Below are 15,006 nucleotides of genomic sequence, written 5' to 3' on the forward strand. Positions count from 1 at the left end.
TATAGAGCGCTTAGAGAGCTTTTTGGAAATGTAAATGGTTTGTCAATTAGAGTCTCAAATCAAAAGTTATGCCTCTCAAAAGTTGGACTACCATTCCTAGATTCTTCTAATTTTACACCGAATTCGGACATGTTTAATAGAACCTTCCATTTTGGCAGTTGATTCCAAATGGCATATTCTAAAATTTATTCCTAAACCTAAACCTAATTTGGGTTATTGAAGGACATTTCTAGCATTGTAAAGGTCATTTTTGGTAGAGTTTGGGAGAGGGTACTGTGAGAAGGTTTTTCTCCAGAATCTGATAACATTGTAAGTCCATAGGGCATGTCATGGAGTCTATTTTTGTTGTACCAAATGTAATAGCATATCATTTCATATAATAGTATTCCATCTTTCCTATTGTGTTCTTTTTTTTTTTTGACTTGGATTGTGCCCCCATCAAGTGGGATACGTGCCAATGTAGAAAATAGGTTATTTTGTAATTGAGCCATAATTATGATGAGTTAGATTGTGTAAGTTGTAGGGATGATTATAATTATAATTTAAAGCACTCCAAAAAAAAAATCTCAAAAGGCTTTGTAGATTTAAAGTTATTGTAGTTTTAAGTTGCTTGGAGACCTCCTAAGAGCACTTCAAAGTCAAATTTGAGGCACTAAATGACCTTGTACAAACCCAAAAAATGGGAAACAAGCAAAGCTAGTCCATAGGGCTATAGAGCGCTTGGAGAGCTTTCTGAAAATGTAAACGGTTCATCAATCCGAGTCTCAAATCAAAAGTTATGCCTCCCAAAAGTTGGACTAGCGCTTCTAGATTCTTTTAATTTTACACTAACTTCTGACATGTTTTCTAGAACCTTCCATTTTGGTAGTGGATGCCAAATATCATATTCTAAAATGTATTCCTAACCCTAAACCTAATTTGGGTTACTTAAGGACATTTCTACCATTGTAAAGACAATTTTTGGTGGAGTTTGGGAGAGGGTGCTTTTAGAAGGGTTTTCTCCAAAATCTGATGACATTGTAAGCCCACAGGGCATATCATGGAGTCTATTTTTGTCTTACTAAATGTAATAGCATATCATTTCTAATAATAGTATTTTCCTTTTCCTATTGTGTTCTTTTTTTTTTGTCTTGGATTGTGCCCCCATCAAGTGATATTAGAGCAAGTTTTCTTGATTATGTAGACAGAGTGCCGACTGTGAGGCAGTTTGCACCAGGACTGTGTGGTTGTGGATTTTCATATAAGAAGATGCCTTCACGAAGGGAGCATGGTGGAAGGGTTCAAGTTATTACTCCTAAGGTTAGAGCCCTCCAGAGACAAGTCTAGGCATTGCAAGAGGAGATCTGTAGAGGGATGAATGTTGCCATAGGAAATGAATGTGAGGAAGAAAATGAAGAAGGAAATATTGGGTAGGAAGGGGAAAATATGGAGAATTCCTATACCAGGTAGAGAAGAGGCTTTTTACGGCCATTTCCAAGCTTAGAAAAAGACCTAAAATTAATGTCGACATATTTTTGGAAAATCTAAACCCGAATGAGTTGGAGGAATACTTTGAATATGAGGATATTGGGGACTCTGATAGGGTTAAGTCTACGAAGGCCAAAATGAAAGGCCATGCCAAAATTTGGTGGCAAGAGATTCAATTGGAAAGAAATAGAAGAGGAAAGGAGAAAATCACAAGATGGGATCGCATGTTGGACAAACTAAAGAAGCAGTTCATTCCTATTGATTATGAGCTTGATTTGTTCAAAAAGATGCAAGGGTTAAAGCAAGTGGGAAAATCTATCTAGGAATACACAGAGAAATTTTACAGAGTCCTTATTAGGATGGGGCATGTAGAAGCAAACAAAGAGAAGGTTTAATATTACCTTAGTGGGTTAAGACCTAGCATTCAGGAGGAGTTAAATCTAGTTAGAATGACTAGCATCGAAGAGGCATAACAGTTTACCTTGCAAGTTGAGGAGAAGCTAAACAAAAAGTTTGATGGAAGGAAAAGAGGGCATAGTCAAGGAGGAAGGGGTAGTAGTAGGTCATTTGGAAGCCAAAATGAGAACTAGAAGAAAAATGAAGATGTGGGTACTAGCCGAAATTAGAAGAATGAGGGTTTCAACCACTCTCATGATCAAAAATTTGGAGATTAGAGAGGAAGAGGTAGAGGATGTGAACAAGGTTCAGGAAGAGGAGGCTTCTGTGATACCTATTTTCATTGTAATGAAGAAGGTAATCGTGCCTTCAAATGCCCTGAGTGCCAAGAAAGGACAGATAAGAGAGCTGATAGTCAAGCAAGGGTTGCTCATGTGGATGATGATGCACAGCCATCACATCAAGAGGATCCAGAAAGAGGAGAGGTTCTAGTTAATGAAAGGGTCTTACTGAACGATGAGACTGATCTTGCACAAAGGAGGAGTTTGTTTTGTACTAGGTGCAAGTGTGAGGGTAAATGTTGTGATGTGATTTTTAATGGTGGAAGCATTGACAACTTGGTATCAGAGGAGATGGTCTCAAAGATAAAGCTCAAGAGGGAGAAACACCCCCAACCCTATCGAATTGCTTGTGTGTAGGATGATCATAAGTTCCTGGTTAGTGAGAAATGTTTGGTAAAGTTCAAGATTGGGAGTTACCATGACAAGGCTCTTTATGACATCATTCCAATGGATGTATGCCATTTATTGTTGGGAAGGTTGTGGTAGTTTGATAGGCACGCTATACATGATGGTCATACAAATACATACTCTTTGACAAAGGATGGAGTTCACCACAAATTGAAGCCCTTGGAAAAGGAGGGTGAAAAGGTATGTAGTAGTGCTAGGGTATGTCTTGTTGATGGAAGAAAATTTTCGGATGGCATGGAACATCAACATATGTGTTATGCTTTAATTTCTAGAAAGATAAGGAAGGTAGTAGTGAAATTCCACTTGAAGTTTTAGGTCTATTAAGTGAGTATGGAGATGTCATCTCTAATAATATTCTAGAAGGGTTGCCACCAGTAAAGCAAATTAGTCATCAAATAGATTTAGTCCCTGGAGCTAGTTTTCCTAACAAGGCTGCTCATAAGATGACTCCTAATGAGACTGAGGAGCTAAATAGACAAGTTCAGGAGCTATTGAGGAAAGGTTTGATTTGAGAGAGCCTAAGTCCATGTTTAGTACCTATAGTGCTGGCACCAAAGAAGGATGGAGAGTGGATAATGTGTATAGACTCTCGAGCCATAAATAGAATAACCATCAAGCATTAGTTTCTTTTGCCAAGAATGGATGATCTTATGGACTATTTGAGTGAAGCTTAGTACTTCACAAAGATAGATCGCAAGAGTGGTTATCACTAGATACAAATACAAGAGGGAGATGAGTGGAAGACTATATTCAAGACCAAGGATGGTCTATATGAGTGGTTAGTCATGCCCTTTGGATTGACCAATGTGCCAAGCACCTTCATGTGGCTTATGAATGAGGTACTAAAGAAAATTTTGGAAAAATTTGTTATTGTCTATCTAGATGATATTTTAATTTTCAATAAGTCTTTGGATGAACATTTATTACACATTCTTAGTGTCCTTGAAAGGTTGAGGGAAGAGAAATTATTGATTAATTTGAAGAAGTGTGGCTTTGTCAAAAAGGAGTTAGTCTATTTGGGGTTTGTTATATCAGCTGAGGGTCTCAAAATGGACCCAGAGAAGGTGAAGGTCATCTTGGAATGGCCTACTCCAAGGTCTACCATTAAGGTAAGATCATTCCATGGTCTAGCTAGTTTTTACCGGAAGTTCATTAGGAATTTTAGTAGTATATCTGCACACCTAATTGAAACAATGAGGGGGGAATAGAAAAGAGTTCAAGTGGACTACAAGAGCTATAAGGAGTTTTGAATTATTGAAGAAGAAGGTGACAAAAAAACCTATGTTGGCACTTCCTGATTTCAACAAAGTGTTCCAAGTGGATTGCAATGCTAGTGGTAGTGCTATTGGGGTTGTGTTGAGCCAAGAAGGTAAACCTATTTCGTATTTTAGTGAAAAATTGAATGATGCAAAGAAGTATCCTATTTATGATCAAGAGTTCTATGCAATAGTTCAGGCCTTAAAGAAATGGAGGCATTATTTGTTGCCAAAAGAATTTTTTGTGTATACTAATCACTAGGCATTGTAGTACCTAAATAGCTAAGGTAAATTGAATCAAAGAAATTTAAAATGGGTAGAGTTCATGCAAAGCTATACATTTGTATTAAAACATAGAAGTGGAAGGTCTAATAAGGTTGTAGGTGCATTAAGTAGGAGACAATTGTTGCTGACAATAATACAGGTTGAAGTGGTTGGGTTTGATGAACTCAAGAATCTGTACCTTGAGGATCTTGACTTTGTAGAGGCTTGGAAGGCTTGTAAAGAACCTATTACTCTAGACAGGACTAGTGGCTAGATTACATGATTCAAGATGGTATGTTGTTCAAGGAAAGTCAATTGTGTATTCCAAGGAGTTCCATGAGGGAGAACTTGATCAAGGAGAAGCACAATGGAGGAATGGTAGGACACTTTGGTTGAGATAAGTCCATTGCCATTATTAGAGAATATTATTTTTGGCCTCAATTATCATAGGATGTGAAGAAGTTTTTGCAAAGTTGTCAAGTATGTCAAACAACCAAAGGATTTAGTTGCAACACTAGACTCTATCAACCATTGCTTATTCCATTAAAGCCTTAGGAGGACATAAGTATGGATTTTGTTCTTGGATTGCCAAGGACACAAAGGGGTAATGAATCAGTATTTGTGGTGGTTGATAGGTTCTCCAAGATGGCACATTTTATTCCATGCCACAAGATTCATGATGCAGTGCATATTGTAGATTTGTTTTTTAGAGAGGTGGTGAGGCTACATGGTCTCCCAATTTTTTTTTTTTTGATAGAGATACTAAATTTGTTGGGTATTTATGAAGGACTTTGTGGAAGAAGTTGAAGACATAATTGAAGTTTAGTTCTGCACATCATCTGTTGATTGATGGACAAATAGAAGTGGTGAATAGAAGTCTAGGCAATTTGCTAAGGTGTTTAGTAGGAGATAAGCCCAAGGGATGGGATTTGATTCTACCACAAGAAAAATTTTCTTATGATAATTTTGTAAATAAGAGTATTGGTAGATCACCATTCCAAATTTTGTATGGGAGTAGTCCAAGGACTGCACTAGAGCTAAGGAAAATGGAGCAAGGAGAGAGGACAAGTGCTGAGGCAGAAGACTTTGCTGAACATGTCAAGAACCTACATGAGGAGGTGTGAGCACATATTACCAAGATGAACTTATAGTATAAGGCTAGGGTAGATCAAAAGAGGAGACATAAGGAGTTTCAAGTTGGAGATTAGGTTATTGCATATTTGAGGAAGGAATGATTTCCAGTGGGTACTTATAACAAGCTAAATATGACGAAATTTGGCCCCTACAAAATTTTGGAGAAACATAATTCAGGGAATGCATATGATGTGGAGTTGCTAGATGGGATTCACATTTCTCCTATTTTCAATATTGTAAACTTAACATAATATCATTATGATGGTGTAGATAGGGAGTTGATGTTGGACCCATATCTAATTCCTACTTCTGTAAAGGAAGAGATTGAAGAAATTCTAGATAGTTATGTGGGTCAGAGTACTAGAAATAGGTAGTATGAAGAATACCTAGTGAAGTGGAGAATGGCCAATAGAAGACTCAAATTGGATATCCACAATGGAGGTTGCCCATTTGGGGTTTCCTCTACTAGCTACAAGGTGATAGGGTCACTTTTCAATCTACCCTGGGTGTCTGATGCAAGAGCATCTAGTGGTGTAAGGGAAATCTTGTATCACCTAGAAATATGCTTAGTGTTAGTTTCTATTTAATGTGTTTTTATTTCTGGATACCAATTTGTGTCAAATTAATATTCCAACTCTCATAGTTCCACTATTAATTTTTTGGGTTAGAGTTTTTGAGCACCTTGGGATACATGCTACTGTAGAAAATAGGTTATTTTGTAATTGAGCCATAATTATGATGAGTTAGAAAGTGAAAGTTAGAGAGATGATTATAATTGTAATTTAAAGCATCCCAAAAAAAGAATCAGGTCAAAAGGCTTTGTGGTTTGAAAGTTTTTGCAATTTTAAGTTGCTTGGAGACCTTTTAAGAGCACTTCAAAGTCAGATTTAAAGCACTAAATGGCCTTGTACAGGCCCAAAAAATGAGAAACAAGAAAAGCTAGTCCATAGGGCTATAGAGTGCTTTGAGAGCTTTCCATAAATGTAAGCAGTTCATTAATTGGAATCCTAGATCAAAAGTTATGCCTCCCGAAAGTTGGACTAACATTTCTAGATTTTCCTACTTTTACACCAACTTCTAACGTGTTTTCTAGAACCTTCCATTTTTGTGGTGGATGCTAGATGGCATATTCTAAAATGTATTCTTAACCCCAAACCTAATTTGGGTTACTTAAGGACATTTCTAGCACTGCAAAGGTAGTTTTTGGTGGAGTTTGGGAGAGGGTAGTGTGAGAAGGGTTTTCTCCAGAATCTGATAACATTGTAAGCCCATAGGGCATGCCATGGAGTCTATTTTTTTTTTACTGAATATAATAGCATATAATTTCTAATTATAGTATTCCCCTTTTCCTATTGTGTTTTTTTTTTGTCTTGGATTGTGCCCTCATCAAGAGATAAAGTTCTTTGTTGGATTATAGATTCAACAGAAGAAAGATGGTATCTATATTTCTCAATCTAAATATATAAAAGAGATACTAAAAAAATTTGGAATAGAAGATTCAAGACCAGTGGGAACCCCTATGCCTACTAGACATAAGGTTTCCAAGAGTGACGATTCCAAAGAAGTAGATCAGACCACATACAGATCAATGATTGGAAAAATACAATATGTAGTACATGCAAGACCTAATATTGCACTAGTAGTTGGTATGGTGGCAAGATTCTTAGCAAATCTCAGAGAAAATCACATGATGGCAATCGAGAGAATCATGAGATATCTTAAAGGTACTAAAGACTATGACTTATGGTACAAACTTGGAGGCAATTTGGACTTAAAGTTATTCATTGATGTTGATTGGGCAAGAAGTCTTGATGAAAGAAAAAATACTAGTGGTGGACCATTCTTTCTTGGTAAAAGACTAGTGTCTTGGACAAGAAAGAAAAAAAATTGTATCTCTTAGTCCACAATAGAGGTAGAATATGTGGCATCAACAATTAATTATTTTGATATTGTTTGGTTCAAACAATTGTTGGAGGGTATGAAGATAGAGATCAAAGATCCAATAGTCATATACTGTGATAACACTAGTGCAGTCAATATATCAAAGAATCTAGTGATGCATACCAAATCAAAGCATATTACTATAATTCTTAAGAGAATTGGTGCAAGATAAAGAAGTTAGATTGGAATATGTGAACGAAAAAGAACAAATTGTAGACATATTCATTGAGCCATTACCCAAGGATGCATTTCCGTATCTAAGAGGTAAGCTAGAGGTCATTCCCCTATTTGAAGCTCACTAAATAAAGTTTAGTGATGCATCAACCAAAGCATGTTGAAGATCAATCAATTAGTGCAATATTGACAAGGGCATATTGCAAATGATTCAGTACTTAAAGTACATTGATATTAACATAATTTTTTTTTTTGGCATGTGTCGTCAAAGAGGGAGAAGTTCACTATCATATCTCATAGAAATTTTAATTATAAAAAAGGAGAAGTTTGCTATAAGAGAGAAGATTTCTATAACAGGGAGAAGTTTGATATCAAAAGAAGTTGTTGCAGACAAAAGTTTTCTCATAGAGGGAGAAACTGAAGGTAGAAAAAAGTTTACATTGATAGAAGGAATTCTCATGGATGTGAATTAGAATAAAACTAAGGATATGTTCTTACTTTATTCTTATTCCAAAAATTTCATTGTATTATGACATGTTGTGTTCCATCAATGCCAAAGAGGGAGATAAAAGATACAATTGATTAATTGTGTATTGTCTTTGATGTTACACAAATGTCATATCATTATCAGTCAGTGTATGCCAAGCTCACTCATGCAGTAAAGATAGTTTTTTATGTCTATCAAACGTTCTAGTGTTTTCCCAGTTCAGAAGGCAGTGTCTACCGAGTTCACTCGAGTGCCAAAGGAAAGTTTGCAAAAGATGAGTGTTAACCAAGCTTACTCGATTAATGAAAGAAATGTTGGACAGAACTAGTGTTAACCAAGCTCACTCGGTTACCAAAGGATCTTTGCTAGTATACAATGTTGACTGAGTTCACTTGGTTAACATAGGAAAATCCTTTTTGAGTCAGTGTTTGCTGAGCAGGGTTGACTATTGAAGGATTTCCTTGTTTTGGCATATTAAGTTTAATTGATTTATCTATTGGTTTTAGCCAACTGAGAAGATGAATATTAGTTATTCTAAGTTGTATTTTAGCTAACTTGACAATATGAATAATATAAAGTCAATTTGTGGATTAGAAAATATGGAGTAGTGTGAATACATTGAAGATTTGATGATGGTAAGAGGAAGTGAATGAGAAGGATAAGCAAAATATCCTTGTGGAGCTGAAAAGATATATTCGATCAAAAATGATCAAGTATACAAGCCAGAAAAGAGATTTGTAATCGACAGCTCAATTGCATCAAGAATTAGGTCATCTCATTGTTACTCTCTAACCATTGTAGCAGTGATCTAAATCTCTTAACAGAGTTGGCTTAACAATTATTTGTAAATCCTCTAACAAGGTGGCAGTTCTATTGAATTGTCTAAAGACCTCTAACAAGGCCACTCCTAATAGGGTGATTAAATCCTCTAATAGGGTCACACCTAAAAGTGTGTTTTGTAACCTTTAATAGGGTTGGCTCCTAATAGGGCTCACTTTAGAAGAGTGAAAACAATAACTAGTTTCAATTGGTGGTTTTTTCCAAATTGGGTTTCCACGTTAAATCTTGCTCTCGAATGTGTTCATGCTATTCTCATTTATATGTTTTCAACTAAGCTAAAGTTATGGTAATCATAGATAACATCTAAAGTTTTCATGTTAAGTATTTACCGAGCATATTTAGTATTTACCAAGTTACAACATTTTATGTGTGTTTGTTGAACATCAATAGTATTTAGTTTTCATAGTTTATTTTGCACTGACATCTAAGAGATCTTGGATTTATTTTGTAGGAATTGATTCACCCCTCCTCTCTCAGTTACTTCTCTTATATTTCCAACAAAAGAAACATACCTTCATCACTTCTTGCATTAAACTTACCAATGCCATTTTCTCTCTTAATGTAACACTTACTTCCAAAAATTTTAAAATATTGAACTAATGGTGCATGTCCAAACCAAAGCTCATAAGGGATCTTACTAGTACATTGTCTAATCTATACCTTGTTCATTATATATATTGTTGTGATAATGGTTTCTCTCCAAAATGTCTTTGAGAAATAATTGTTCTCGAACATCATAGCTCTCGTTGCTTCTATTACTGGTCTATTTCTGCTTTCTGCTAAACCATGCTACTCAGGTGTCTTAGGGGCTAAAAGTTATCTTTTAATACCATTTACTTCATGAAAATTGTTAAACCATTTGAAGTAAATTCTCCACCTCTATCTAATCTTAAACACTTAAATCTTTAATCTAGATTCATTTTCAACTTTGTTCTTAAACACTTTAAACTTCTCAATTGTTTCAGATTTCTCTCTAAGAAATGCTACCCACATCATTCTAGTAAAATCATCAACAAGAATCATAAAGTACCTTTCACCATAGAATTCTCTTATTTTTGTAGGACCACTCATGTATGTGTGTATTATCTCCAACTTCATTGCTGTAGTAAACTTCTTACTCAAAAAAGAATTTTTCTTCCACTTTTCCATAAGACATTCCTTGCATACCATGTTAGTAGGATTCACTATTTTGGGAAAATATCTAATGGATAGTGTAGTGCTCACTTTCACAATGTTATCAAAATTTATATGATAAAACATTTTGTGCCATAACCAACTCTTATCAACTTTAACAAGCAAGCATGTCATCTCTATAGGATTCAAATGAAAAAAATTACCTTTGATCTTGTGCCAGTACTAATCATCTTACCATTTTTATCCTTGATAATGCATGTCTTTTATGTAAACTTCAAGTTCTCTTCTCACAAGTAGGGTGATTCCTTCTTCAATCTTTATATCTTCTTCATCTTTTCCTCCATTGTTGCTAGCACAATCTCCACTACTACTCATGCTCCTTGTCAATGTAGGTTGTACACTTAGTGTGTTGAATGTTGTCTCAATTATAGGAAAATCTCCACTATGTATTAAGCTTGTCCCCGTTGCTTCCAATCTTTCGAGAAGAATCTCTCTTATGAACTTTTCTGAATAGGGTATAACTTGTTCAATCATTTGCACTATTTTCTTATATGCACGTGTCAAAGTTTTCAAGATGTTCCACACAATTTCATCTTCATCTTTCTTCCCATCACAGCCTTAATTCCTACAACAATTTTTGATATTATGAGAAAACAACTTCTTACAAATTATTTTTCATCATTTTATCTTCTTGAATTAAACATATTCAATCCAGCCTTCTTAGCACACTTATCACCTTCATAAGTAGATTCCAAAGATCTCAAAATTTCATATGCTAATCCTAAAGATTTAGCCTGGTTGTATTCATTTTCAAGAAGGGTTGTCAAAAGTGTTTCCCTGGAAAGCATGTACACATGAATATTTATCTCTCTCTTTTAGTACAATCTTCAAGCTTATCTTCTTCAATCAATTCTTTCTTATTCTGAGGAATTAACCAATATCCTTGACCCATACATAGCAAATGTGTCTTCATCTTCTCTTTTCAACTATCATAGTTGGTTCCATCAAACTTCAAACTATCCTTTCTGAAATGATTCACCATAGATCTCCTTAAGTTGTTAAGATTTTCCTTCAAGGACCTGATTTTCTGATACCAATTGTTAGAAATTCAATTCCACCAAGATAATTGAGAATGGAGGGGGTGAATCACTTATGCAATCAAAACAACTTTTCTTATCCTTATTAAATCTGAAATATGTGATCATCAAGTGCAATAACCACACAAAGATAACCATACATAATAACACCAGATTTGTTAACTAGGGAAACCCTTGATTAGAGAGAAAAACCTAGTGGGGATGGTACCTAGAAAATGATGTACTAATATATAACTTCCTTGCAAGAGAATGGGCCTTGTTAGGAGTCAATGAAATACATTCAGTACATATCAGTCCCTATTAGGAGACTTTGAATCCCTATGAAGAGATTCCAACCATGTTAGGAGTTGTGGAAGGTGGAGGGACCCACTATCCAAACAATTTTAGAGGCAAGACCACTGAACTCACTTTCCAACTGGCCTTAGTATTATTCCTACCAGAACAATACAAAATGATCAATTCTCCACTAGTACTCTCTACCAAATATAATCACTTCTCTCATTCATTGTGCCTTTGTTGCACCAAATATTTCTCATATCTCAATACCAAATCCACAAACTCACATCACATAAATCCTTTAGATCTCTTACTCGGGTGTATTCTCACTTACAATTTGCTTCAATACCACATACACTTATTCCATGCATAATCACAAGGAAAACAACTTTCCTTTATACCAAGTCCTCAAATTAATTTATTGAGTCAGCCTTAAGGCTTTCTAAATTTAAAATTACAATAGGAACTCATTAGGATAAACTAATACATGTTATATTATATCTTTTCATGATTACATAACATGGTCAGCTCACAGTCTTCAAAAATCTTTCACACGTGCAACCTTGAACTTCATGCTCTTTCTCACATCACCATTGTGATGTCTTCTACCTCTGTCTAACTATAGCTAACTAGATTATGTCCCTATTAGGAGATATTTTCCAATTACTTCAAACCACTTCTTAGGAACTCTATCTATATATCGTCTTTAGTAAATGTTGAATAATTGTCACCAATCTTTGACTTTCTACACGTGTTTATAGGCACATCAAACTATAGAACATATCCTCAACTACACTTGACCTCATCTTCAATCCTCGAACCTAATGATTTCAAACTCTATATGTTGTTTTTTTAGTCTTCACATAATAACTAGAATGTTGACATTAATGACATACACTTCTATGAATGCAACATATATTCCTACAAACAATCTCCCAAATTCTCTAGTAATGCTAGGATACTCTCCCATAGGAATATCATTAGCATTCATGCCAACAACAAGTTCATGAAGAGAAAATGCACCAAATTTTGACTTGAGGTGGACCTAAACTAAGACATATGTTTTTAGGTCTAGCTCAACCTTTTAGTGTAGAGCACTTTAAGGAAATTTTCCCACATCCAAACTGTATGCGAAATTTCACTTATTTTTATAAAGAAAATGCAAAAAAATTAACTTGTCAAAGCAAGTGAGGGATTTTGACATGAGGAAGGCTTGTGTGTAGAGAGGCCTTCCATTTGGTAGCTTAGAGAGATATGATGAAATATTTTGAACATAACTGATAGAGTGACAACATGGTGATGTAGAAAGTAGACAAAGTGATGACTTGGGTGCACTTAAACTAAGACATATTTTTTTAGGTCTAGTTCAACCTTTCAGTGTAGAAAACTTTAACAGAATTGTCCCACATCCAAAGTGTGTAGGAAATTTCACTCATTTGTATAAAGAAATGTACAAAAACTGACTTGTAAAAGTGTTGGAATTAACAAGTGAGAAGATTTACTTTTGAGAGGGGAGTTGAATTAGAACTTTCTTTTTAACCTTTTCAGATTCCTTTCAACTAAAAACATTCACATGCATCTAATTTACTAGATAAACATAAAAGTAATGACATGCATGAAAATAGAGAACACACAAATTTGGTAACCCAGAAACCCTCCAAAATGAGAAGGTAAAACTGGGGTGGGGATGACACACACAAAAATCACTACAACAATGTGTAATTGTTCAAGGTTACAATGTTTGACCACTTTGAATGGTCTACCCTATGAAAGGCTTGTCCTGTTAAAGACTTTACACTCTATCAAAAGTGACCTAGTTAAAGAATTTCACTACCTTGCTAAAAGTAGGCCTAGTTAAAGGACTTGTGTACATTCACTTGGAATGCCACCCTATTAAAGGATTTACAAATGGCTGCTAGGCCAACCTAAGTCCATAGGATTTCCATATCTAATACAATTGCTAGAGAGTATTAGATTTTTTTTAACTTGTTAGCTTTGCAATATTCAATTGTTGATTCCAGATCCTTGTTCTACTCTTGCTAATCTTGATCCTTGCTTGATCTGATATGTCACTCTGCGAGATTCTGATGCTTTGTTCTTCAATAACTGGATTTTGAAATGTTCTATTCTTCACTAAGTCTCTTACCCCTCTAAATTTTTCTCTAGTTCACCCATATACTTCTATCATCCACTCATACAATGGGGTTTCATTCTCCTTTTAAAGATTTCAAAGACTTAGGATTAGGTATGAATCTATGATCAATATTAAATCTTTCATTTCCTGCTCATTCCTTGCACTTTTCCTATTGGTTGCATGCCTTCTACATTTTTTTTATTGGCTACATGTTGATTGCATAGGTAATGTGAAAGATTTGTTCTTATCTTCAAGATCCTTTGAGATTCATACCATGTCGGCTCCAAAAATAGTTTACATCTGAGTTTGTGAAAGCACAAACTCATATGCTGATATTTGTGTTACTCAGCACATACTAGTTGTTGATGTTCGAAACATATAGAAAAGCTGGCTCATTTGGCTCCTATGATAATTTTATCTTGCTTGGCACTTATACTTTGCTCGACATCTATACTTTTCTCAACACCTGAACTTCACTCGGCACCTAAAGATTGCTCAGCACTTGAAATTCACTCGACACCTATTGAATCCTTTGACTCGAGATACATTGTAGCTCGACATCTATATTATACTCAGCATTGTCTTGAGAATTTGGTTAAGTATGTTGAAACTCAAATGTCAAAACCAATCTGAGACCAACAATCTCCCCCTTTGACATGAGTGGCAAAAATACTTAACTGAACGTTATGCATCTAATCTCTATGAGTATACTACATATTCTATTCAGCATATGTACAAGACTTTCAAAAACTTATTCAAAATTTTATATACCTCAAAATCTTGTAACTCCCCTTGAGTTGATGTGCCATTACCTTTCCTATAACCAAAATTCTTGTCTTGAATGTGTCTCATGTTGATATAACTTCTTACTCTTTGCCTTATTTGCCTTTATTGTATCTGTGTACCCTGTTTCTAAAGTCTATATCCTATATTTGTTCCCTATCATATTTGCTTGTACTTTGAATGCGAATATCTCCCCCTTTGGATATTCTTTATTGATTTCATCAAAGAATCTATAATGTTAGCATTCTGATTGACATTTCCTTATTCAATGAATGATAGTGAATTATACTCCCCCTTTTATTAGATGCAATAAATAATGAATGAATATTCTTATTCTCCCCCTTATTATCTCCCCCTTTTATTATCTCTCCCCCTTTTTGATACTTAAGTCAAAGGGTCCTAAGGATGAATAGACTATTTAGCCAAAAATGTTTTATTTACCTCCATAATCATCTTGAGAGAAGCATCCCAATTGTCTAAAGCTATCTCCAATGAATGATATTGAACTATACTCCCCCTTTTATTAGATGCAATAAATAATGAATGAATATTCTTATTCAATGAATGATACTAAATTATCCATTTCCTTATTCAATGAATGATACTGAATTATACTCCCCCTTTTATTAGATGCAATAAATAATGAATGAATATTCTTATTCTCCCCCTTATTATCTCTCCCTTTTATTATCCCCCTTTTTGACATTTCCTTATTCAATGAATGATACTAAATTATACTCCCCCTTTTATTAGATGCAATAAATAATGAATGAATATTTTTGTTCTCCCCCTTATTATCTCTCCCCCTTTTTGACACTTATGTCAAAGGGTCCTAAGGATGAATAGAATATTTAGCCAAAAATGTTTTATTTAC

Source organism: Cupressus sempervirens, chromosome 4 (genome assembly GCF_028749045.1).
Source record: "Cupressus sempervirens isolate cs-2001-9-10 chromosome 4, ASM2874904v1, whole genome shotgun sequence".
NCBI lineage: Eukaryota > Viridiplantae > Streptophyta > Pinopsida > Cupressales > Cupressaceae > Cupressus > Cupressus sempervirens.